Source organism: Canis aureus, chromosome 6 (assembly GCF_053574225.1).
Source record: "Canis aureus isolate CA01 chromosome 6, VMU_Caureus_v.1.0, whole genome shotgun sequence".
Lineage (NCBI taxonomy): Eukaryota > Metazoa > Chordata > Mammalia > Carnivora > Canidae > Canis > Canis aureus.
In genome coordinates this window covers 28,601,364-28,627,587 of record NC_135616.1, presented here as the reverse complement: position 1 = coordinate 28,627,587, position 26,224 = coordinate 28,601,364, and the positions used below count along the sequence as shown (strand labels likewise).

General features: G+C 40.0%; 1 long non-coding RNA gene across 8 annotated transcripts in view; it reads right to left on the bottom strand.

Moving 5' to 3' along the window:
* The window catches only part of LOC144315662 (uncharacterized), a 330,188-nt gene that overhangs the window by 99,132 nt on the left and 204,832 nt on the right, over positions 1 to 26,224 (bottom strand). For 2 of the 8 annotated variants that reach the window (XR_013381389.1, XR_013381392.1), the window contains exons 1-2: positions 20,347 to 20,932; positions 17,012 to 17,213 (exon numbers count right to left, since the gene is read on the bottom strand). The exons of 2 other annotated variants lie outside the window; for them this stretch is intronic. This is a non-coding gene — a long non-coding RNA (uncharacterized LOC144315662). Of the gene's footprint in view, positions 1 to 17,011; positions 17,231 to 20,346; positions 20,956 to 26,224 lie in introns of those variants that run through there. 4 more of the 8 variants (XR_013381395.1, XR_013381396.1, XR_013381393.1 and 1 more) reach the window with 4 other exon arrangements.

Genomic DNA, 26,224 nt, shown 5'->3' with positions numbered 1-26,224 from the left:
GAGAACACAATTGGAATATCTTATATAAGAAAGTAATCACAGAGATCCTAAAGGAGTTAACTAAAAGCAATATAAAAATAGCCTCATTTTCTTCTTAGATAAAGCATACCTTAATTTTTATGAATGATTTAACAAAATAGCTCACGATATTCTTGAAGGTAAGATAGAGAAATACGGGATGGCATATTGTCCAGGGTTGCAGGAAGTGGATTCATGGTTGCAGGCACTGATCATACCCACAGGTTGTTGGAGATGGGCCATAAAGGCTCTTCTGAACCTAATTATTCAATCACTCCTCTACCCATTACTCCAGCAATTACTTACTGAGTGCCTGCCCTGCACCAAACACTGCACTAAGAGCCTCCGGGGCGGCAACCAGAGTGAAGTCACAGAAAGTGGGTGCATTCCAGGCAGAGGTAGTGGACAGGTTGACTGACAAAACCCTAATTTGAAGACACTTATTGACAATTAACAATGCTAAGATCAGCAGGGGAAAATATAAAGAAATCTGTGTTAACTTGGGGTTCTCCTGAGAAAAAGAAACTGTGGGTGATAGATATGATTTATCAGAAGATATTGGCTTTTGTCCCACAATCAGTTGACTGTAATAAGCTGGAGACCCAGGAAAACCAGTGGTATCTCTTGAAGGCTTGAGAGCTGAAGGTTCAGATTCCAGTCTGGGCATGAAGGCCTGAGAACCAGGAATGCCAAGGACAGGAAAAGATGGATGCTCCCGCTCAAGCATCCAAGCAGAGTTAGGTCAACCTTCCTCTGACATTTTGTTCTATTCAGGCTTTCAATGGATTGGATGATGCCTATTCACACTGAAGAGGGCAATCTACCCTACTCAGTACACCAACTCAAATGTTAATCTCTTTCAGAAAGGCTATCACAGACACACCCAGAAATAATGTTTAACCAAATATTTGGGCACTTTGTGGCCCAGTCAACTTGACACATAAACTAACCATTATGGCTTCTATCTAAGTTTTAAAAAATTACTCCCTTAGGAACAGGATTGGAAAAAACTGATTTAAGAACCATTCACAGGATGCCTGGGTGACTCAGTGGTTGAGTGTCTGCCTTCCTTCGGCTCAGGGTGTGATCCCAGGGTCCTGGGATAGAGTCCCACGTCAGACTCCTTGCGGGGAGCCTGCTTCTCCCTCTGCCTATGTCTCGGCTTTTCTCTCTGTATGTCTTTCATGAATAAAAAAAAAAAAAAAAAAAAAAAAAAAAGAACCATTCACATAAAGAAAAGACAGAAGTTTCGATGAAAGACAAGCCTAACAACAGTTAGATGCAGATGCCGGAGAATCTAATGTTGTCCCAGGCTAGCAAAGATAACTATTATGTCTGCCCCAGCAGAAGAAGACTCTTGTGTTCCTTGAACTCTGCATTGTCATGCTCAGTTCTGGGCTTGGAACTGAAGCAGGGACCCTGACAACACAATAAGTTCATTCAGATGTGAGGCCAGGGAAGCGAGAGACTTCGAAGCCTGGTCATAAGAGAAAATAGAAGAAATTTTTAGCTGGAATGTTTAACTAGATGTTTAACTAGAATAGAAAAGCCACATGTGATGGAGTAGTATAGCAGAAGGGGACATGATAGATATTTCCCTTTAAACCCCTTGGTAGACTGTTTGGGGAGGAGTGCTAGATCATTCCTGCAAAGCTGCCAGGATAAAGGATGAAAATTACTGAAGTGCTGAAAGTTTTAAGCCATTGTAAGAAAGAACTTTTGTCTTAGCCAGAATGCTCTATAAGTGGACGAGTCTTGTGAGTTCTATTTCACCAAGACTGCATAGGAAATCAGGGTCACCATGTGTCAGGACAGTACTCAGTGTTGGTTAGGGTTTGAAGCACATGCCCCAAGGGAAGGGGCCTTTCTGTTAGAGATCTCATTCTCTGCAGAAATGTGGCTGCACAGAAAGGATCAGAAACCTGCAGAAATGTCCATTTTACACATCTTTCTTCCAAACCCCATAATATCCTACTGGTTCAAGTGTGCCTGAAAAACCCTGTTTTCAGTTATCCAATAATTACAAAAGAATACATGTTTGCTTCGGTCTCTGGGGAATCACCCACAGGGCTATTAACACATTCGATGGGATTAAAACCTAAATTTATAAGCCCAACTCCCACCAGTGGCACGTCAATCATTAGACACAGTTGGGCAGGGTAATGCGCTCCCGGGAGCAGCATGGTTTGCCCAAGATCCCTCACATGGTGTGACCCGGGCTGTGCTTATGATTAAGCAGACCATGGCAGGCATACAATTGGTGTTATTAAATCAAGTCCTACAGTCACATTCCACCTCTTCCACAAGGCTTTCCGGGGCTGCTCCTTACATGGAGGCTCCCTCCCTGTTCTGAAGCCCAGGCCTGTAGCCCCCATCTAGCGTTTGGTGATGAATTCAGTTGAGGAAGGAACAACATCTGTTTTAGAGCAGCGGCAGATCCAAATGTTTTAGAGACACTCTGTTTGAAGACCTAAAGCCATGGGGTATTACAATGGAAGGGACAGATGGGCAAAACCATTTCTTCAAATGAAATTTTACCAGAAAGCATAAATTTATCAAGCAGATAAAAGCACATCTGCTGTGCCCAAAGCAGTGATGAGGGGTAAAGGAGGCTGGAGCCCCATGCTCTTAACCTCTGCTTCTTGTCCCTGCCCTGCAGGGGGCTCCTGAGAAAACTCTGCAGAACCTAATTTGAAAACCACCGAGAGTCGCTTTACATATGGAGAAACTGAGGCAAAGGGCCAAGGAAAGAAAGTGATTTCTCCAAGTTAACAGCTTGTTAGCAATATACATAATTTGTTCTCCTGGCTACCACAGTGGTCATGTTCTATGCATGATTACATGGCTAAATTAAGACAGGAAAGACATATCCCCAACCAATCACTTTATCTCTTAATACGGCTTTTACTGGATCTGGGATTAGTTACCTGTCTTTCCTACAAAGAATAAGGTGGCGAAAATGGTGGGGAAATGACTGAGGGAAAAGATGAGAGAAAATTCTGCCTTGGCAATGCAAAAACATTTTTTTTTTTTTTTTTTGCAAATTTGCTTCCAGGCATGAATTTGGCTTTTTTTCCCATGGAATGTCAGCATTTTTAGTCTCAAGAACAGCATTCTCAGCAAAATAATAGTTCTTGGTCCATAGAAGTTGACCTCTGTTTTTTCAAAACAGAAGTTTGAATCTCAGTGAAAAATGAAATGTCTACCCCTTCTCCTCCCTCATTTCTGGAATTCATGGGCCTAGATGGGTTTATTGCCTAGTTATGTAAGACTGGGGGCTGCATCCAGACAGACATTTGAGGGAAGTGGGGGGGTAGTTTCCTCTGCAAAGCCAAATGTTCAATACAGTGGATATCCACCTGTGTGTTTTGGGTGAACCACAGAGGCCAGTCACCAGAGAGGATCCCTCTGGGCAGATGGGGCCAACCTCTTCCCTTTGGACCTTACCTCACTGCTGCCCAGCCCATGAGTCCACTGTCAGGAATCCTAAGGTCCTGTCCATGGTAGACACTCTTTTATCTGTTACTTTGAAACTTACTCCATCTCTTTTTATTTTATGAACTATCTTCACAATAGACTCTCAGTTCCCCAAAGCAAGAAAACCTTCATCTGTTCCATGTGATGGAGCACAGAGCTGAACATATAGCTAGCATTCAGTGAGCCTGCATAAATAATTAAAAATTAATTGAAATCAAGGATACCATGCAGCCACCACCATACTTCTTAGTTCTCATCCTTGTCTTCTCCTCTCTCTCATCCAAAAAGTGTGTGACCTTGAGCAAATTATTTACCTTCTATGAGCTTTAATTTCTCTAAGAGTACATGGGAATACATATATATTCATCATGGGCTCTTCACAAATAAGGTGATGTGGAAATGCAGTACCCTTCTTCTTTTCCTTCTTCCTGTTTCAGCTTTTCTCCTGTACCTTTTTACAGTCCTTTTCAGCAGACATACACAGAAATGCTGTACTTGTGTGGTTAAGTGAGGGAATACTTGTCTGCCCAGAGTTACTTGCCAAAAATGATGCCCCCACCCCCAGAGGTGTATTATCGTCCCAGAGGTGTACTGTTCACAGAACATTCAGCTGCCAAGCCTTAGAAGCTGGTGCTAAAGGTTAGGAAAGGATACTTAGTGACCAGAGATGCCTTAATAATTAATTGTGGAATCCAGGGACCATCTGAAACCATCACTGGAGGGGAGCAAGCAGGGAGCTAGAACCCACCAAGCTATGCACTCAAATCAAAAGGGTTTAGGATTAAAAAAAAAAAAAAAAAAGATTTAGGACAATGGAAGATCAGGCCCCCTGCAGGCCTGCCTGCCAAAACCTGATGATAAACATGCAGATATCAGAGGAAAGAATGGGATTGCAGTCCTGAACATTCTTCAAGAACCAAGGGAGCATGCACAGCTGAGGAGGTGGGAAGTCCTGAGTAAGCACCTGTGGCCATCCTTTGGCTCTGCTGAGCACCCTTCAGGCTGCAGCCTGAAGACAAGGTGGGTCATCTTTAACCAGGCTCAGCCAATCACAGTCCTTCACTAACCTAATCATATCAGCCTAAGGTTTGTTTGTTGTTATTTTTAAAATACCTTTTACTCTGAGCCCAGCCTGCTGTTAAAAGCTTTGTGTGGGGCAGCCCGGGTGGCTCAGCAGTTTAGTGCCGACTTCAGCCCAAGGCCTGATCCTGGAGACCCAGGACCAAGTCCCACATCGGGCTCCCTGCATGGAGCCTGCTTCTCCCTCTGCCTCTGTCTCTGCCTCTCTTTCTCTCTCTGTGTGTCTCTCATGAATGAATAAATAAATAAAAATCTTAAAAACAAAAAGCTTTGCATGGATCATCTCAATAACCTTATGAGGGATATTCTATTATTCTCTCCCTGTTACTATTCCCTTGTAAAGGACATTAAAGCATAGAGATATTAGGTAAACCGATACAGGTTTCATAGCTAGCATGTCCCATGTACCCTAAGCCAGGCTGATCAGAATTCTTTTCCACGATTTTTCCAGACCTGACCAGAAAAGGAAAGATGCATGGACTGTGCTGCCTGGCACCTGTGCTGGGGTGCCATTTGAGTTCATTTGTATCCTTCTCTTCCTTTCTAGTAGTGAGGTTTGCAGGATATGAGTTGGGAGCTGCCCACAGTCATAATTCTTGCCTTAGAAGGCTGGTTTGGCCCTCACCCAAATAGCAGAAAGGAGTGGAGAGCCCTGTTGGGGTCTGACCCTGAGTCCAGCCCTTCCCAAGGTTGGCTGTATTCCAGGCCTGCTTTCCTTGTGGTTTGGTGATATGAGCCAAAAGAGGCAGAACTCCCATACATACATTTTATTTTTTATTTACACTAGTTTGGGATGGTTTTCTGTCATTTGCAACCAAAGAGTCCTGATAAATTCAGTAACTCAGCTGTCTTTAAACCCATCACCTGGTGACATGCAGTCCTGATGGAGAAAACCTAAAGGCCTATACAACCTAGCACCCGAAAATATCAGACTTGGTATAGAGGGAGGAAGTAAGGGTCAGCAAAAGGGAGGGAACCACAGAGGACAGAGGCTCTATCAGGAAGAAAGAAGAGGACCAGGGAGGGTTGTTTCTTCCACATGGCCCCCTTCATTCTGACAGACCCCTCTGCACACCCACATACCAGTCTAGGCCAGCTGCTGCCCTCTCAGCACCCTGTAGAGTCCTGCCCACTGCCACTACCACATGTATACCTGAAAGAGCCACAGATAGTTTTGGGCCAAAGACCTATCACTTTAAATGTGTAAGGAAACTTCCAGATCGTGTAAAAGGAGTTCATTCAAAGCAAGATTCTTCTTTTAGATTCTCTGATAAAGGGTCATTTAGTACCTGCCTGGCAACCCACAGGGACAGCAAATTTATTCATTTGTGGAAAAGCACCACACGGGCTGGGTTGTTTGGTTGTTTAAATGCTTGTTCACTGTTTTTTTTTCTTTTTGAAATTCCTGTGACTTACTCATTGTATCTTTATCTAAGTTGTCTTTTTTTTTTTTTTTGAGAAAATTTTTATTGTATTCTCACCATACAGATTTTTTTTTAAATTTTTATTTATTTATGATAGTCACAGAGAGAGAGAGAGAGGCAGAGACACAGGCAGAGGGAGAAGCAGGCTCCATGTACCGGGAGCCCGATGTGGGATTCGATCCTGGGTCTCCAGAATCGCGCCCTGGGCCAAAGGCAGGCGCCAAACCGCTGCGCCACCCAGGGATCCCACCATACAGATTTAATAGATATTAATATTTTGACATATTTGCCTCAGGTGGTTCTTTTCCTGAGAGAGTAGATGGTTGCAGATAGGGTTAAAGTTCTCTTTATACCTCCCTCCTATCTCATTCACCTGAATGTCTCAAGAACAGATGCCCACATTGCTCTTTCCCCATGACTTTATTTTTACTACATGTGATAGCCATAAAAGTGCACATACACCATTTTCAAGCTTTTCATCTGTATGTACTGTATTCTTTACATAGTATTGAGGTTTCAGATCATTATATGGATGCAAGCCCCCCGGTCCATTCATTGTAATACATGTGTATTAGGTGAACATACAATTTATAACAAGCAAATTTTTATCAGCTCTTGTATTGATAGACATATACATTGTTTCCAATGTTTGTTCCATTGTTTGCTAACACTGACCATACTGAAAAAGAGACTTTAAAGACTCCTATATCTGGGTCTGAGTTTTTCTAGAGTATACACCAAGGAGAACAGTGAGATTATTTCCATTTTTACTTTATTGTTAAATTGCTCTTTGAAATTTTTGTTACCTATTTATTTCCTATCAACAATGCATAAAATTCCATGTCTTCCAGACCTTCACCAAGACTTGGAATTATTAAACCTTTTAACTGACATGTGTGATGAAGAATTTGTTTTAAGATTATTGTTATTAATCATCAGTGCATCTGAGCTCCTATTTGAATATGTACTAGCTGAGCTTCCTTTTGTGTGCATTGACTGTTAGATCATTTCCTTAGCTTATTTTTCTATTAAACTGTTTAGCTTTTTTCTTACTGATTTGTAGAACGTCTTTTTACATTCTGGTTGCCATTCCTTTATTGATTAAAGCTGCTGCACACATATTCCATGTGTGGTTTGTCTTTGAACTTTGTATACATGCTGTCTTCAGTCATACAAAAAATTTAATATTGAATGTGAGAAAAAATATTGCTTATTGCTTTATGATTTCCATTTTATTCCTCATTTAAGAAATTATTACCTACACCTATACCATAATGATATACTTCTATATTCTCTTCTATAAGTGTTAAAGTTTGCTTACATTATTTTTTCTTCCTTCTTGGTATGAAATTGGGATCCAATTTATTTTCCACACAGAAAACCAATTGCAGCAGTACAATTTGGTATAAAAATACCAATGCCTCTTGAAAACTTTTTATCCCATCCTTAACTTCTCTGTCCAAATTGTTGAACACACATCTATCAAGATTTTATTCACACTATTCCTATAAAAATTCCCTTGACAAGGCTACTGGTGACTTCCTCCTCACCAAATACAGTGAATACAATAGTTAATTCTTGGTCTTCATCCTACCTGACCCAGCAGCAGCACAAGACCCCCTGACTACTTCCTCCTCCCTGGAGCACTTTATTTTAATGGTTTGCTTATGGGTTTCCTCCCATCTCACTTACTGATTTGTCTTTTTTCCTGATTTCTCCTAAATTCTCATATGCCCCAGGGTTCAGTTGTTGGGCTGCTTTCTTTGTCTACTTACTGTCATTTGGTTAGTGATTTCCTCTAGTCTCATGGCCTAACGGTATCTCAATCCAGGTGCTTTTCTAATTCTATGCCTACTTCATACCTCTTCAACAATTCCAATTACATACATCCAACTACCTACTTGACAGCTTCACTTTGATACTAAAATGGCATTTCAAAGGTAATGGTATAAACCTGCAATCCTAAAATTTCCCCAATCCCCCAGCTTGTGCCTCTTCCACAATTTCCCCCTTCCCCCCAACTCAGTAAATGGCCAGAAATCTTGGGATCATCTTTGTCTATTTTTCACTCACTCCTGCATAATCAGAGAATCCAACTGATTTTACCTTCAAAGTATATCCAGACTATCAGTACAGTGGACTCTTCAACGACATGGATTTAAACTGCGTGGGTCCACTTACACAAGAATTTTTTAAATAAATACAGGACAGTACTGTAAGTATATTTTTGCTTCCTTACAATTTTCTTAATAACATTTTCTTTTCTCTAGTGTACCTTATAGTAAGTATTTAATATAAGTAACACACAAAATACATGCTAATGGGCTGTTTATGTTATTGGTAAGGCTTCTGGTCAATAGTAGGCTATTAGTAGTTAAGTTTTTGGAGAGGTAAAAGTTTATGTGGATTTTCAACTGTGTGCTGCAGTTAGTGCCCCTAACCCTCCTGTTGTTCGAGGGTCAGCTGTACTTCCTACCATCTCCACTACTACAACCCTGTCAGAATTACCATTATTTCTCATCTCAGTTACCATCTCTAAATCCATCCACCTGATTCCATCCTTTTTGCCCTCTAATAGACTAGTCTTAATCCAGAAGTCCAAGTGATCCTGTTAAATTGGAAGTCAGGCTATGTAACTTATCTGCTCAAAATCTAGTATCTCCCCATCTTCCTCAGGTAGTGGCCAAGGTCCTTATAATGACCTAAGGGCTTAGTTTACCTCTGTAATCCTGTCTCCTGTTACCCCTGCCCTCACTCACTCCCTTTGTATTAGTATCTTTTTTCCTCAGTGTACCAGGCATGATCCTATTTTGGGTCTTTATACTTCCTATTCCTTCAGAAATGCTCTTTTCCTAGATATTTTCATGGCTCACTCCTTTGTTTCCTTCAGGTATTCATTTGAAAGTCCCCTTATCAGTGATGTCTTCCCAGGAACACTATCTAAAATTTCCAACCCTACTCTCACACATTCTCTACACTCCCCATCCCTTTCTTCTCCGTGTATTTATATTGTATTATCATCTCTCTCCTCCTAGGATGTGTCATAAAAGAAGGGATTTTTGTCTGATTAGTTCATTGCTGTGTCCCCAGGGCCTAGAGCTCACCTGGTACATGGTGGACATTAGCACTGCTTAGTACCTTTGCATGCTTCACCTTGTCAGTTTGGCTTCAGGTTAGATGTTTAAATATGTACATCCTCTCTCCCAGCAGCTTAATACTTCATGACCTCTACATAATTGTCACTCCAGGGGGGAAAAAGTGTGTTTATTCAACAAATATTCATTGAGTATCTACTATGTGTCAGACACTGTGTTACAAATTTAAGACACAATGGCTGGCAAGTTATACATGTCCCCTACCTTCAGGGGCATACAGATTCTGCCCACTTGCCACCCACACTCTCCCACAACACAAAACTAAACAAGGAAATAAGTAGTTCAAAAATCAATTGCTAATGGTATAAGACAGTAAAATACTTCTTTTAAAAATATTATATAATGGATCATGTGATTAAGTGATTAAAATAAATCCTATGGCTAATCAACAAATTCAAATATATTTAATAAATGGCTGATATGTATGAAGGATACTCTCCTAAATGCTTAAAAAAAATTTAAGGCACCTGGTGCTTGCTAAATGACCTTGCAACCAACTACACAGCACCAAAACACATATCTTATAAAATGACAAATCAGGGACCATGATCCTGGTATCTTTCCCATGTGTACTGAGCACCTACTTTGGGGTTAGAAGGGGGAAAAATGAGTCATTTTCAACCTAGTACAGATTGATTCATTGAACCCTCTTCACTGATGTAAGATGAAGGTATTCCTTGCCCTTTTCCAAGTATCAGAAAACAGTGCCTCCGATTTTAGTAATCAGGTAAAGATTAACATACATGATGATCAGAGTCCAAGACCCATGCCTTCGAGTAGGCTCCCAAATTACTCCTGCATCAAATTCTCCAACCCCTATATGTCCCTTCTCTTCAGAGCTAGTCTGTCATGCTATCTCAGGACAGTTCTGGGCATAAGTCTGAAGTCTCCACATCTGTCTCTGCTCTCCTCCTCTGGCCCACCTCCACCCAATCCCCCAACTATCTTAATTCTCCTTGCATATAAATCAATAGCTATTTCCTAAATTTCTTCATTCCCCCTGAGGGCTTGATAACAGCTGAAAATCCAAGGCTTCCTATGAGGAGATGCATTTGACATCCTTCAGAACTTAAGAGAGGGCCAAAAGTTTTTAATGATGGAATTCCACTTGTTTTTCTCTAGCTGTATGAGAAATGTTGGTACATTTGGGCTTCCTCCATGGTGCCTTAAACCCCACCTTGGTGCATCTGGCACTGGGACAAACTCCAAAGAAACTCTGAGAGGGCTCTCCAGTGGCAGCTCTGAGGGGCAAGGATCAGAGCAGAGTGCCCGGCTCTTCTCCCTGTGCCTCCTAAGCACATAGTTGCTGTCTGTGACAGAAAGGTGCAAGTGTTACTGGCCCTCTGACCAAGTGCACTCTAACACACATTCTCCATGTCCAAGGCCCTTCAATGAATCATTATAGATATTTGGAGACAGTTTCTATAAAGTACTGGCACATAGTAGGCACTCAATAAATGGTGGCAGTGGTTTATGGTTTTCTCCATCTCTCCTAACCAAGGGTTTTGGGTCCACCAGTTCTTCCTCAAAACTGCTTTAATAAAGTTGAGAAAGTTTTTGAATAAAAATGGTGATGAATTATATTGCCTAATTAACTGTGTTGGTAATTAAATTGCAACAGAAATGGCCTGTATACACTTAACTAGATATTTATTATAGCTAAATAAGGTAATGATTGTATGATAAATACATACCACTTGATTAAAGGAAAAGACTCTGAAAAAATGCTGGTGATGGGCTAAAAATACTATGAAGTGTGTTGAATTCCTCTTTTACTCTCTCACATATTTCTTTGCTTCTTTTATATCAAAACACTCAACTGGTTAGACAAACACAATGAAATAATCCAGTTGCTCTTTTACCAGAATTCATCTCTGCTGTTAGCTTTGTGATTAAGCATGGTGAAGTCGGATGCCATGCAGAGGGGCCACTTATAGCTGGAAGAGCCCTTGGAGGTCAGCTGGCTCACTCCCTCATGAGAAACCCAGGGACCAAGAAAGAAGCATGCCGAGGCCACATAGGCTGGAGGCTCAGCACAAGGACATGGCCTTCATGACTTTTTTATGTATTCTTTTCTCCTCCCATCATGGATATGTGCTTTTGGAAGTGAGTCTTTTCATTTGCCCTAGAATAGCTCTCTACTGCTCATTGACAGGGATAAACTTCTTCTCTTCCAGCAGAGAAAGGCACATTCTCTGAAACAGGAAGCTAAGGGGCTGGAAGTCACACTAAGATGTAAAAGACTGATAAATCCTGTTGAGAAAGTGTGTTTTGACACAGATGGTAGGAGACATTGATGGCGTTATGGCCAGTGGTATGATGAGCCAGCAACTACAGGATCAGATTGCAAAAGCCAAACATGCCCCGCGGTGCAACTGGGGGCTTGAAATCAGCCCTGGTACAAGGCATATTACACAATGGGAATAGCAAATGGTATAAAGTAGGACTGAATTTTTTTGAAGCTAGATTAACAGTAAAGCACTAATTAGGACTCTATATGTCTGAAGTGAGTGGGAAACAAGGAATGAGGGGGAACATGGAGATTGACTTTGGTTGAGTCTGATGAAGGCCAGCAGGGCCCATTTCCCAATTCTGCCAAGAGTTGTCCCTGGGCACAGCTTCTATCCCCAGAATCTTTCTGATCCAAATCCATGTGCATAGACATTTTTTAATTAAAAAGGAACTGAACACAGAAAGGAGACAAATAAGGCTACAGAAAAAGATAGTTCAGAACACATCTCTACTTAATTAATGCCAATTAGCTGTCCAAAAGATATATATTCGAAAGAGACCCTCCATTGGTTGAGTATGAAATGTGATATTTGCCAAAAAAGCATTGTAGATTTTTAAGCTTTGTAAAACTGAAGTATAAAACTCCAAAAATTATTATCCTCATAATCACCTGTCATTTAATTAAAATCCAATAATTGCCTTATTAGATCACAAAATCCTTCCTGGATGCATGTAATAGACAAAAAGAACCTGAACTTAAGTTTTTATTTAAAACAAGCTATTTGGTTCTTTGTCTTACTTAAAGATGAAGGAACAATAATAATGGTATTATTCCAATCATATGAGCCAGCCTTGTAGGATAGCAATTGGTAATGAAAGGGACATTGTATCAAGTAAGAAATCATGTATTTAAATCAATTACCTACCAGCTTTATTACTAATGCACAGGAAAGCCAAGGAGATATATAGAGCACCTAGCACTGTTTTTGCTTCATATTATTTTGGGGCTATTTTTAAAGAGGAAGCCCTTGGAGATTAAAGCACACTCTATACCTCCCATGATTCTACAATGAGATTTATCTCCTATGACAGCAGAGAACATGAGCTCTCCCTCACCAGGCCTGGGAGGTGGTGACCGACCTATCCTAGGGACCTAGACCAGGAATTCCAGAATTCTGTATAAAGCAGAATGGATGGATGAATGGATGAATAATTCCACAGGGGAGTCCAAAATCCCCAGGTGATTTGAATGTGTAGCCAGGAGGGTAGTTCCTGGTCCTTGTCAGTGTCATCTGATCTCTCTTCCAGGGTGAGCATGTCTTTCAGGGTTATTACCAAAATGCAATGAGCAGCATACATACTCTTTTCCCTCTCTCACAATATGCATCTGTTAAGAGTAATGCTCTTTATTGTTAGATCATCATATTATCTCATTTAAACCTCAAAATTATTCTGTGGGATAGGTATTATTATTCCCACGTTATGATAAAGACGGTTAAAAAAGTATCTACCCAAACTAGGATAATATGGGGTGATAGCCCTGGACTCCACTCAGGTCCTGTGATTTGAGACCCAAGGCACACCAATTTCACTTTTGAAATATGCTTATTCCTGGGCCTCCCACCATAAGATTCTGATTTCATTAGTGGGTCATGGGCATCACTGCTTTTTTAAAAATTCCAAGGGAGATTCTAACATGCAACCAACATCGAGAAACTGTCATGAGAGCTGGGAGGCAGAATGAAAACTCCTGGCCATTCCAATAAGCACAGGAGAAGATGCTTCACATCATTTTTCATTAGGGAAAAGCAAATTGAAACCACAATGAGATACTACTTGACATAATTAGGACGGCCATTATCAAAAACAAAAACAAAAACAAAACCAGAAAATAACAAGTGTCAGCAAGGATGTGGAGATATTAGAAGCTTTATTCATTGTTGGTGGCAGTGTAAAATGGTGAGTATAGACCAGAGTTCTCAGGCAGGGTTTGCAGATGCACTACATTTGAACTGCTCCTTGAACTAGGCTTTGGAATATGAATAAAAAAAATCCTTCCAACATACATATTTCCCTAGTACTAGGCCCTCCTGTTTTACTTCATACCGAATAGCTCAGCTGAAAAATGCTCACTGAAGCACTCCATGGACAGCAGGCTCCATTCACTAAATACCACCAACCAGGTGGCCACCCCACTGTAGCCCCTTTGAGTTGGTTCCCCACATAGAATGAGACCCTCCCCTCGGGGCGCCTAGGTGGCTCAGTTGCTTAAGCATCTGCCTTCAACTCAGGTCAGGGTCCCAGGGTCCCAGGGTCCCAGGGTCCCAGGATCAAGCCCTGCATCAGGTCCCCTGCTCAGCAGGGAGTCTGCTTCTCTCTCTCCCTCTGCTCCCCCAACCACTTGTGTGCTCTCACGCTCTCTCACTCTCTCTCTCAAAAAAAAAAAAAAAAAAGCCAACAACCAAAAGACCCACTCTACTGCACAGCTTCAAGTAGCAATACCTACTTCATTTCTAAACCCCACAGGGCTCTGAGCTTTAAAGAGGCAGAGCTGTGGAGATGAGCTTTCACCAGTATGTTGCTTACATGGAGGTGACTCTGGAAAAAAGGAGTGAGCTCTGAATGCAGACAAGCTGACTCCTCCCCAATTTATGGAACCAAAAGAGGCCTTTTCACCCTTATCCTGAGAGAGAGAAATAATCCTCAGGCCAAAGGCCTCCTGCAGGACCCACATCAAGTTGGTCCCTTGTCAGGTATGTTTAGCTCAGGTAGTATGTTTAAGGAAGTTATAGTTAAAGGTCATGTCATGTGCTCTGTGTACTTGGAATCTGCAACAATTCAGGCCAGAACACATTTCCTAATGAGAATGTTGGAAGTTTATTTTTTTCTGAATTATATCTTGTGCACTTCCAGGATCTTAGAAATAAGAAAGTAGTCTAAATTTAGTCATTTGAAAAAATAATAATAATAACAAAATAAAAAAATAAATTTAGTCATTTGGGGTGTTTGATAAACTGTTTGGATAGATTTTTTTTTTTTTTTAATTAAAAGGTAGTCTTCATCTGGGATAGTCCTGGGGCCTTTAGGCAGAATTGAAAAGACAGTGAGTCTTGGCTCTTCCTGGAAGGGAATTCTGTCTGGGGTCCCGTTACTACCCTCTATGTTGAGCAGCATATCTAAGAATTCAGAGGAACTCAGTCTGTGCCCTTACCCAGAGAAGAGGCTAACCATACAAACCGAAGGAAATCCCATTCCTGAAGCCTTTTTCTTTCAAATGCAAAGAGTGTGTAAGGGTGAAAAACCTCTAGCTCCCAAGACAGTTCTCCAGAGATCTGCTTCTTCATAATACAGAGGACTTTCAACCTAGTAAAATCTTCAGGCTGACAGGGGAGAATAAGACTCGCCAAATTCCTCTAGAATTGTCAAGAGATGCTTTATAATCCCTAGATGCAGCACAGTGGAATGAACAAGCACTGGCATGTGCCGTCCCCACACCCAACTGGGCAGCTCTGAAGAAGTCTTATAACAGCTCTGAGCCTCAGTTTCCCTTCAGACAAAAAAAGTAATGAAGTCCATCATATCTACCCCAGAAGAAGTCAGTATGTTATTAAACAAATGTATTTTATGAAGGTATCCAGAAAAATTCTAATAAACTCTTAGCAAATATAAAACAATTTCACATTTATAGTACTCATCTTGCCTTAATGCAGGCACCCAATCTATCCTGGGGGGTGGGAAAATGAGGAGTGGCTTGTGGCATTTGGCAACAATTTATACCACGAATAAATACACCCACGTTGACATTTTCAAAGACTGGCTCATAAGAAAAGTCCTTTTTTTCCCTGAAGCATTAAGAGAAAATGTGCATGATTATCATCCGTCTAAAAAAAATGGGGAAAAAAAAGAGGGAGGAGAAAAGGAATACAGCTGAACTGACACCGAGAAACTTGCCATTTTATTCTGCACAATTGAACTTCATTAATCATAGAAAATCAGAGATGGAAAAGACCTCATAGGTCACCCCATCTATCCCTCTGAAAGCATTAAAAGCTTTCAAATGAGACAGAAATCGGAGGTCCTGATTGCTGATGGTCATTAAAGATGTTTTTTGTGAAGAAAAATGTTAACCTCCATGTCCCTGACAAATTACACTCTGGGTGTTGACAGGCTGCCTTTGCCAAAACGCCCTGGCTCTGAGGTTGGAGGTCACCACCTCTTAGCATGAGTGCCACTAAGTGGCTTCATCAGGGGCCCCTATTAGATAACCACCACTTGCTGTCTGACAGGGCTCTGGGGGAAAGGAACAGGGTCTATTTCCCTGGTTTTCCTTTGCTCCCCTTGCATGAAAAGAGGAATGCAGTTTCCCCTCTGAAAACACCTTCCTCTCACGTTCTACTTCTCACAGGGAGCCTTCCTGCTTTTGCTACCTCTCAGTAAGAGCCTCTCCTCTAGCAAGAGCCCAGCTCTCTTATTTTAGAGAGTTGTCCTTCTCCCACTCCATATAGCTCTTGTGGGGCAAGACCCTAGTTTCCAGTTCAATAGAGTGCTCACATGACCCAGCCTACCCTATCATAGCAGCTCAGCCCTCTGACTACAATTACTGGCCAGAAATGAGCACATGACCAAACCACTCCAATATGAGTTATTCTCTGGAATTGTATATAGAAATTGTATATAGAAAGAAGCTTTCTTTTTCCACTAATGTCACTAAGGTGGCATGAAACAAACTGAAAACTGGAGCGGCCACTCTTACTACATGAAAAGTAGCCTATCAGATCAGAATAGAATGAGGACAATAATCAGATGTATGCATCTCATGAGTCCCTAAGAGCAACCACCCCCCCTTTTTTTTCATTTATGTAAGCCAATAAATTAAGCTTCTTAAGCTACTTTGAGCTAGGTTTCTCTCCCTGGGAATCCATGGAGTCCTGACTGCTAAATGTCCACCAGGTTTCTGACATTTTATGCTTGTTTAGGCATGGAAGTTTTGACTCCCCAACAGAATGACAGCCTGTTTGGGGGGGCGGGGTGCAGAAATCATGCTTTCCTCCTCTCTGCAGAGCCTCAATATAACAGGTCAGGATTAAGTAGTAGGTCATTGAATTATATCCAAGTATTTTTGCCAACAGGAACTTTACTTTTTTTTTTCCCTGCCAGTATCTGAGAAGCATAGTGAATCATACCCCCAACTCATTGGTTGATGTCCTCACAAGGAAGGCAATCCAATTCCTGCTGGGGCATGCATTCTCCTCTAAGGATAGGATGAACATGCCTATGTTCAGCCTGGGCCAGCTGAAGTGTCTCTCAGCTCAGCAGGTCACTCCTGGCATTGACCTTCATTTCTCCAGGGTATCCTGTGCTATGACTTTTTGTTCAGGGCTCTGCTTCACACTGTACATATCATATATGAATCTTCTCACACCACCTAAGACTGACCCTTTTATTTCCTTCTTGTCACATATCTATGCTGTTGTAACCAGCAGTCAGGCCCAGTTTGGGGATCTGCCCCTTCAGGGTCAAGGAGAGAATCTGGTGTGGGGAACTTTCAATAAAAGCAAAGGAGACACTTGGCATCAGTCACACTTCAGCCCAAAGGCTGAAGATAACAAGAAAAAAACAAGTTACCTGGAAGCAAGTCAGCAGGTACTGCCCTAGGTGGGTAGCACACAGATGCCATAAACTGTTCTCAGGTGCACTGGCCCCAGACTATTCCTAGGCAGACTGTAGGAGGGCAACACCAGGAAGAGTAGCCCAGATCAGGGAATGGTGCCCATGAGCAAGACTCCAATATTCTGGACTCAGTCTCTTCAAGACTGGGGCTTTATTTCTATAGAGAAATATAATCTGAGTTTCAAATGATAATATAATGGTTAGAATGTAGGGGACTCATATATTATAATACTACAGTATTTTGATAATTTTAATTATCCTTAGGAAAACAGATGATTTATATTTAATTGCCTTACTACAATAAAATAAAATGGTTGTAACTATAATTGTTATATATAATATAGAATGCACACTATAAACTAGAGTAGTCCTATTATAATAATAATTTTAAAAACCCACATGATTTAGTTAACAATTGCTCATTTTGGATGTTTGAACCTGAGGCGTTTTGGGGGGTTTTGTTTTGGTTTTGTTTCTTCGTCTGCTTTGTTGTTGTTGTTGTTGTTGTTGTTGTTTTCTTCCAGGCTAACTGTAAGAAGAATTGTAAGACCTCAAGCAAACGTCTATTCTATAAAATGCTATACCCCACTGCCAGGTCAGGACATGCATGTTCCCTGCCTGGGTGACTGGATGGTCAACTATCAGGAGGAAATAATTGTCCTTTACAAGCTAGCCTCAAGACAGGAAAGGCTTACCTCCATTTTTAAAAGCAACTTTATTGAAATATAATTTATTTATAATATACTTCATCCATTCTGAGTGTAAAATTTGATGAGTTTTGATAAATTTGTATATCCATTTAGTCATCACCACAATACATGAATATTGAAATAAATATTTAAAAAAATGCAAACAATATAGTACAATTAGGGCTCCTAATGATAAGGAATGGGATAAAGAAATTCAACCTGAATCAATACAGATTTGTTTGGTAATGGGATTAAAACCACCCAGTACAATGACTGGCATGTTATCAATGATAATTTTATGTAAAAAGTGATATCATTTTTATATGCTAGTGTGTTAGACATTAAGTATTGTGGCACAAAATGGTGATGCAAACTATTTAAATAGTAGGTTGAAAGTGATGCAAACCCCAAGAGAGGAACATATAATGTGGAAACTAAGAGAGAAATGAAGAAGTCTGACTATAGAAATGTGAAAATCACTCATGGTAACATTTGAATTGAGATTGGATTTAAAAAAAAGAACTAGCTTTTGAAAGATACAATGTAGGAGTCATCAGTGGTGAGAACAGCTCACCAAAGAAACTGCTCCAGCAAAAGCACAGAAGCCTGAAAGTGGTTTGTGTTCATAGGACAATAATAGACCAAAAAAAACAAAAGTAAGAAAGTAAGTTAATATGCATTTGAGGGATCCCCCTACCCAAAATGTCCTGGCTAACTATCTATCCAAAGCATGTATTTTTCTCGAAGCTTTACTTCTTTAAACTATAGAGGAGCCTGGGTGACACAGATAGTTAAGCATCCAACTCTTGGTTTTGACTTAGGTCATGATCTCAGAGTTGTGAGCTCAAGCCCCACATCAGCTCTGTGTTCAGTGTGGAGTCTGCTAGGTTTCTCTCTCCCTCTCCTCTGCCTCTACCCTCCAAAATAAGTGAATAAATCTTTAAAATACATATACACACACGGAACCATGCTATATGATGTTTTTTGAGTATGTGTTCCTAAGGTAAAAATGGGAAGGAGATTGTGAAGTAGGGAAGAAGAGTTTAAGTTACCAAGTATCCAAGAAGAGAGAGAAAGATGTGCCCAAAAAGGCATCTAGGAGCAGAAAAATAAGGAGACCTTAAAGGTATTCAGTGACATGAAAGTCTTGCTCCATCCGATTAACCCTGAAAGTTGATTTGTTGGAATGAACCATGTATAGGAGAGCACTATTTACAGCTATGGCTTATGAATCAAATGATTTTGTTCAGCCATCCTGCCATGTGACTGCTCTCCATCACTAGCTGAGACCTCTCTCAAAGTGGAAGCTCTCTGCAGGACCCCTTCGCCCCCTATGGTGGAAGCCCAGATTCCAAGAAGTTAAACCTTGGCTGCCATCACCAATGTGACTACAAAGGAAGCCCAAATTGTTAAGTACAGTGTGATTAAATGTCTGTCAACCCTCATGTGTTTGATTCCTTCCCTCTGTACTCTTCAATTATGGGAAAACCTTAACCCTGTGGTTAAGGTTATTTTGGGAGCCAAGGGCATCTCCTGCCAAAGACCAAGAGTGATATGTACCATTATGGCCCAATAGTTCAGTGCAGCTGTTTTCTGAGACTGTGTTTCCTACAAGATGAAAAAGCATACTGCCTCTCTCAGAGGTACTGATGCAAAGAGGGCAAAAGGGTGATGGGCAGTTCAGGCACCAAGCTGGGACTCTAGAATCTCATCTCAGGTCTGCTTAGGAGATTTCAGACACTCTCAGGCCTGGAGGACTTTCAGAACACTATTCCTCTAGTCAAGTGAACTATAAATATCTCTACTCTTCTTGAGTCTTCAACTCCAAGTTTGATTCCATCACTGTCAGAAAACTGAGAATATTCTAAACAAATAAATTAAAGTACATGTATTACTCATCCAACATGTGCTGGCACTCTGCTCTTAAGAAATTGACATCTTGATTGGAAAATGAAACACCCAAAAAGTAATGAACATAGCCAGGACTGAAGAAATTTCAAGGGAGTTAATATTACAGAGAATGGGAATTTATTTTCTCTTTACTGATTTATTTTGGAGAGAATTAGGGGTAAGACTTCCCATTCTTCTCATCTAAAACAGAAATTTAAACTTTTTATACCCAACTCAAATTTCCCAGGCTTTAATTTTCTTTCACAGGGCCCTTTACAGATATGGAAAGTGGGAGACTACCAACCAATTTATAAAATTCAATGATACCTAGTGGTGAACTTTCCATTAGAAAAAGACAGACAAACTCTTTTCAAATGTTCCTTCCCTGACCACTTCACTGGTTCTTTTTTTAAAATTCTTCTTTGTCTTCTTAGTCCCTAAATGTGGATTTCTTTAATATTCTGACTTGGTCCTCATCTATACTCTTTACATACTCTTGCTTGAAACTCTCAGTCATGCTTAAGAGTGTTAGAATGATAAAATATTTTACAATTCTATGCACACTATGTGAGAAGATACTGTGTTCCAGGCACCAAACTGAGATCCAGACAGAATAATTGACTTTCTGATATCATATCACAATTTAGTTTTGTAACAACTAATAAAATCCCCATTCATAATAGCAAAACTCAAACAAGAAAAATGACTTACGTGGTCTTTCACTGTTTTCACTGATTTAGTTGATGAGATATTTTATGATTGTGAAGATACAAACTCAGTGCTCTAGCTTTTTGCTGTTGTAACCAAGTTTAGTATAATGACTGGATGTACAAAAATGAGATTATTCTGGCAGAACATATTTCTTCTCAGGTCATCCAAGATCAGCACTCCTAAGAAATGCTATGGGGAGCTAGTTCATTAATAAGATAGACTCCCTTTGGCCCACATTGTCAAACACAAATCCTCTATTCCCTTTCTTTCAGCAATGAGCTAACAGATCTAATATATCTGTCAAATGAAAGAAAAATATATAGCTCCCTAGTTTTCTCTCTCTTCTGCTTCCTTTATCTCCCAGGTGAAGCCTAGATCCTTTGAGAATGGGTAAGAACCCTGTGATGGTGCTGATGATTGATTCAAGGAAACAGAATAAAAAGGTCACTAGATTACTCATTTTATCAAAGTTCCAAGTTCCACTATTAACTCACTGACCATACAACCCTTAGCAATCTATTCAATCCTCAGGACTACAATTTCCTTAATTGTCAAGTCAGAGTAATACACACCCTACCCATCTAGAGTGGTCATTCTTTCTAAACCAGATACCAACAAACATATGTTAAGTCCAGGTATCCCTATGGATGCCCTTTATTCTTCTACAATCTATCATTATTTACTCAAGTATCAAAGACAGTTTCAGCTCAGAGAAGCACCACAATCTACTCTATCAACACAACCAGTTGATTCTACTTCAATAATATTTTATTAAGTCTTCCTCTTCCTTATCCCTTTTCCCTACTTTAAACTTTTATCATGTTTCATCTGGATTATCTGAGTGGTTCCCAGTTGGTCTATGGATCTCCCTGCCTCCCATCTTGGCCCTGCCAATTCATTCTATTGCCAAAATGACATTTCTAAAACTTAAAGCTTAGATACCATTTTCTAGTTAATATCCCTTAATTGCATTGCTTTCGTGAAAACATTCATGTTCTTGGCTAATATTAAAATGCCCTTCCATTGAACACTGAGTGTTATATGTAAGTGATGAAATCACTAAATTCTACTCCTGAAATTAATATTACACTATATGTTAACTAACTAGAATTTAAATAAAAACTTAATAAAATAAAATACCCTTCAAAATCCCTATCCCCACAACCTGGCCCTTACTTGTCCTATTTCCTTCACCTGGTTTTACTCTTCATCTTTCCCCGACCCTCACTTTTGTCACCCACATCCTCACTGTTTCAATTTGCCTAACACTCTTCATATTCTAGCATATCATTGCTATTGTATTAGCTAAAATAAGTACACCTTCTTCATATTCCCACAATAGTATGTGTCAAGATGTGTGAAGGGTCTGAGATTTTATCCTACCTACAAGCTAACAAGTTAGCTTGCTACACTTCATGGACATAAGAATCATTGCATTAATCAGAGTATCATCTTTTGTTCCAGTTTCCAGTTCCTACAGGGTAACTCAAAGGAAGCTAGAAGGCATCTACAAACATAGCAGATGATGTTATAGGAGAACTCTGATCTTAGTGAAACCAAATATTTTATAATGAGTAGTAAATCCACCTGCCCTTTGTCCCAAATGAAGACATACTCCATCTTCCAAGATTGTTCATTATACTAACATCCTTGGAAAGATAGTCAAAAACAAGGAACAGTGCCCACTTAAACAACGTGCAGAAACTTGAGAGAGTCATACAAAATTGTCTTCCAACACACTGAATATTCTGCAATCACAGTATTTATAACACTGAGTTCTTGCTATCCCCATAACTATCCGTCACTAGATTTTGAACTTTTTTTAAAAAAAGATTTTATTTATTTATTCATGAGAGACACAGAGAGACAGACAGACACACAGGCAGAGGGAGAAGCAGGCCCCATGCAGGGAGCCTGATGTGGGACTCTATTCCGGGACTCCAGGACCACATCCTGGGCCAAAGGCAGGAGCTAAACCGCTGAGCCACCCAGGGATCCCCAATTTTGAACTTTTCTTGAGAGAGAGGGGAAGAAAAAGAGTGTGTGCACACATGTGCATGTGCACGCATATAAGTGGGAAGGGGAAGAGGAGGAGGGAGAGAGAGAATCCCAAGCAGACTCCATACGCAATGCAGGGCTCAATCTCTATGACCCCAGATCACGACCTGAGCAGAAATCAAGAATTGGATGCTTAGCCAACTGAGCCACCCAGGTACCCCTTTGAACTTCTTGATGATAGAGATTAAGCCTTGTAATAAGGATTCTTATTTAGTGTACAACACATAGTTGGGATCTCAAATATATTTATGGAATAATAAGATAATTTATGAAGAATCTTATATGCACATTTCTCTGTACATTCCTTAACAAAGAATTCAGGTAACTTCAATTAGATAATGGATATGGAATTTTCTAGGTCATAATAAACTATTTTTTAATAAGATGTTTTACTAAGTCTTGAAAATTTTCTCCAGATAAGTTTTTCTTATTTTAAAAATGGAGTAGTTGAATTGTAAGATGCATTTATTACTCAGAGCCTTGTCTCTAGGTCTCAATTTTCTTGAATGTCTTTGAACAATTACTGTAAGAAAGCAAACACACACCCCAACCCACACTATGTTCATAGAGTAATTCCTGATAGGAATCATTGCTGTGTTTACTTCTATGGACTCCCTCAGTTAGGTGAACCCAAACTTTTCTATTTAATTCCTTTGTAAAGCCTCCAACCTCCTCTAGCCAAATTCTCCAGATCCAATTTCTTTTTATCTCCTCTTAAAAATTCCTTTACACAGTGGTTACACGATAATGTATTCCCTTGCTGGGGTTTGAGAAAGGATAGTATCATCCTCTGATGCCATCTCATTTATAGAGCTAGAATTCTCTGAAAGCTATGGTGTTAGTGTTTTAGGGTATGGAGAACTGAGGTGTCAGCCAAGAGATTTAGAGATGGATATAAAATTAACAAAAACAATCTCCCTTAGAAATTGTGAGTGTGGTGAAACTCAGAACCAGCTCAATCTGCAGGCATTATATATTTTTTGTATGTCTCAAATTATCCCCTCATTGATCTATTCCTTCTTACTTGTCTTCAAATATCCTTGCCCCATTCACCATTTAATAAATTGGGAACACTGTCTCAAGAGCATGGTGATAGCACACATATAATTTAAGAAGAGACTAAGGGAACTAAGGGGAAATGGGCTCACCTATAGTCCTTTTTACATTTGCACATCATTAAAAACATATATGAGCTTTATTGTATTTTATTATCTTTTAATGGGGAACATTTATAAGCATTTATATTTATTGCCATAATTGATGTCCTTAGGCTTTAGCATTTCATAAGATTCCTTAGCATTTTCTTAATTTTCTGTCTTTTGCTGGATTGTGATTTAACTTTTTTATTTTCTAGCTATCTAGAAAGTTATAAATCCATGCATACAGTTGTGTATATATATATATATATATATATATATATATACACACATAATGAGAGATAGATAGATAGATAGATAGATAGATAGATCTATATATATATCATTATATTTTCAGGAAGATAAAGCTATAGAAACCAGGATATCAAGAAACAGAACATTGCTGATATCTTAGGAGTGCCCTTGTCCTCCATTCTAGCCTCTAGCCTTCCAAAGATAATTGCCCCCCTGATTTTTAAGAGCATGGGTCAGTTTTGTACTTTATATAAATGGAATTATCCAGTATGTATTCCTTTGTGACTGTCTTCCTTAGCTCAACATTATATTTATAAGTTATATCCACATTGTTTTATGTGGATATAGTGCATTCATTCTCATTGCTATATAGTAGTCCTTTGAGTGAATGTACCATAATATATCTAACCATTGCACTGTTAACGGGCATTTTTATAGTTTCCAGTTTGGGAGTATTAAGAATAGGGTTACTTCTGGCTTCTCCTTAAGATGTAGAAAACGAGAAAGAGCGTAACTCCCCCACTTATAACAAAAATGCTGCACAATCCACAAATTCATTACATTACTTGAACTTGTCAGTGATCTGAGCTTGCAGAACAAATAACTCATCTGAAATCTAAGTAAATACAATTGTGTGCAAGGAAAGAACAGGGATGCCTGGGTGGCTCAGCAGTTGAGTATCTGCCTTTTGCTCACAGCGTGATCCTGGGATAGGGATCGAGTCCTGTATCAGGCTCCCTGCGGGGAGCCTGCTTCTCCCTCTACCTGGGTCTCTGCCTCTCTCTCATTCTCTCTCTCTCTCTCTCTTTGCCTCTCATGGATAAATAAATAAATCTTTAAAAAAATAAAAGAAGAAGAAGAAGAGATAGAACATAAGCACTTGCTCACCTGGGGCAGATGCTGCCAGACATTGGTTAAGTATTCAGCAAAAAATTCTTACTGAACTGTTAAGGCCAACTGATGAATCTCAAGAGAATATAGAACTCCTGAGGATGCAGATACAATGGAAACTTGCAACCATTTGCAGGCTCTTCTATATGTACCTAACCAGTGATCCGGAAAACAACTGATGAGAGTCCTGAAGAAGTGCCCCCTTGTAGTTCAAGTCTGAAGGAAGTGAACAGCAGCAGGAGCTACAGGAAAGGTATAAAATCCCATCTAGATTCTCCTTGCCTGTTGCCTCTTCAGAATAATAGTCTTAAACCACTAGGAAAAGGCAACCAACACTATCACACTTAGAGCTATGAGTGAAAGCCTCCTGTGTCTGGGGGAGGAGAACATAGGAAAAAACAACTTCTATTCCGGGAAAGGTACAAAGATATGAGGTGGGCCCAGTACTGCCCCCAGGGGTGGGGCAGGAACACAAGAAGACCACAGCCCTGAGACACAGTGCCTTTATAAAACTGAAGTTTAATTATAAGAACTTTGTATACATGCACTCCCCATCACAGGCTAAGAACCATCAAGTTACAGGTAACAATAGAATACTGTTGTGGAGGAACAAGAGCATAAAAAGAAATTCAAGCATAATGTAAAGGGAAGCTCTAAAGTGGCTTCAACATTGAGAAAAATTCTCTGGCAAACCAAAACCCAATCGCAAGACAAGGCAGTATTGAGGTATTGGAAGCATGTGGCCCGTTGAAGGTAACCATAGCAACAACAAATCTTAAATCCAGCTCAACTCCTAATCACATTCATGTATATCCCCAAGCTAAAATTTTAACAGAAGGAAAGGCATACCTATCCTCAAGCATATGGATTACTTACTGAAGCCTCCAGTGTCTACACAAGACATGTCTTTCAACAAAAATTTATAAAGCATATCCCCAAAAAGCAAGGGGGCAAAAAAATGCTGTCCAGAGACAACACAATTAACAGAACTAGATACACATATGACACAGATGTTGGAACTATCAGACATGGAATTCAAAATAACTATAGTTGATACATTAAGCTCTAATGATAAGATGGATAACATGCAATATCAGATGGGCTATTTGAGCAGAGAAATGAAACCTAGAAAGAAGAATCAAATGGAAATGCTAGAAATGAAAACACAGTAACAGACATGAAGAAAGACATTTAAGAGCTCATCAGTCGACTCAACACATTTGAGGAAAGAATCAATGAACTTGAAAACAATAGAATTACCCAAACTGAAACAGAAAACAATAATAATAATAATAATAATAATAGTAAAAGAAAAGAACATACAAAAGCTACAAGGCACCATCAAAAAGTAGAGCATAGGGATCCCTGGGTGGCTCAGTGGTTTGGAGCCTGCCTTCCTCCCGGGGCGTGATCCTGGAGTCACAGGGTAGGGTCCCACATCGGGCTCCCTGCATGGAGCCTGCTTCTCCCTCTACCTGTGTCTTTGCCTCTCTCTCTCTTTCTGTGTCTCTCATGAATAGATAAATAAAATCTTAAAA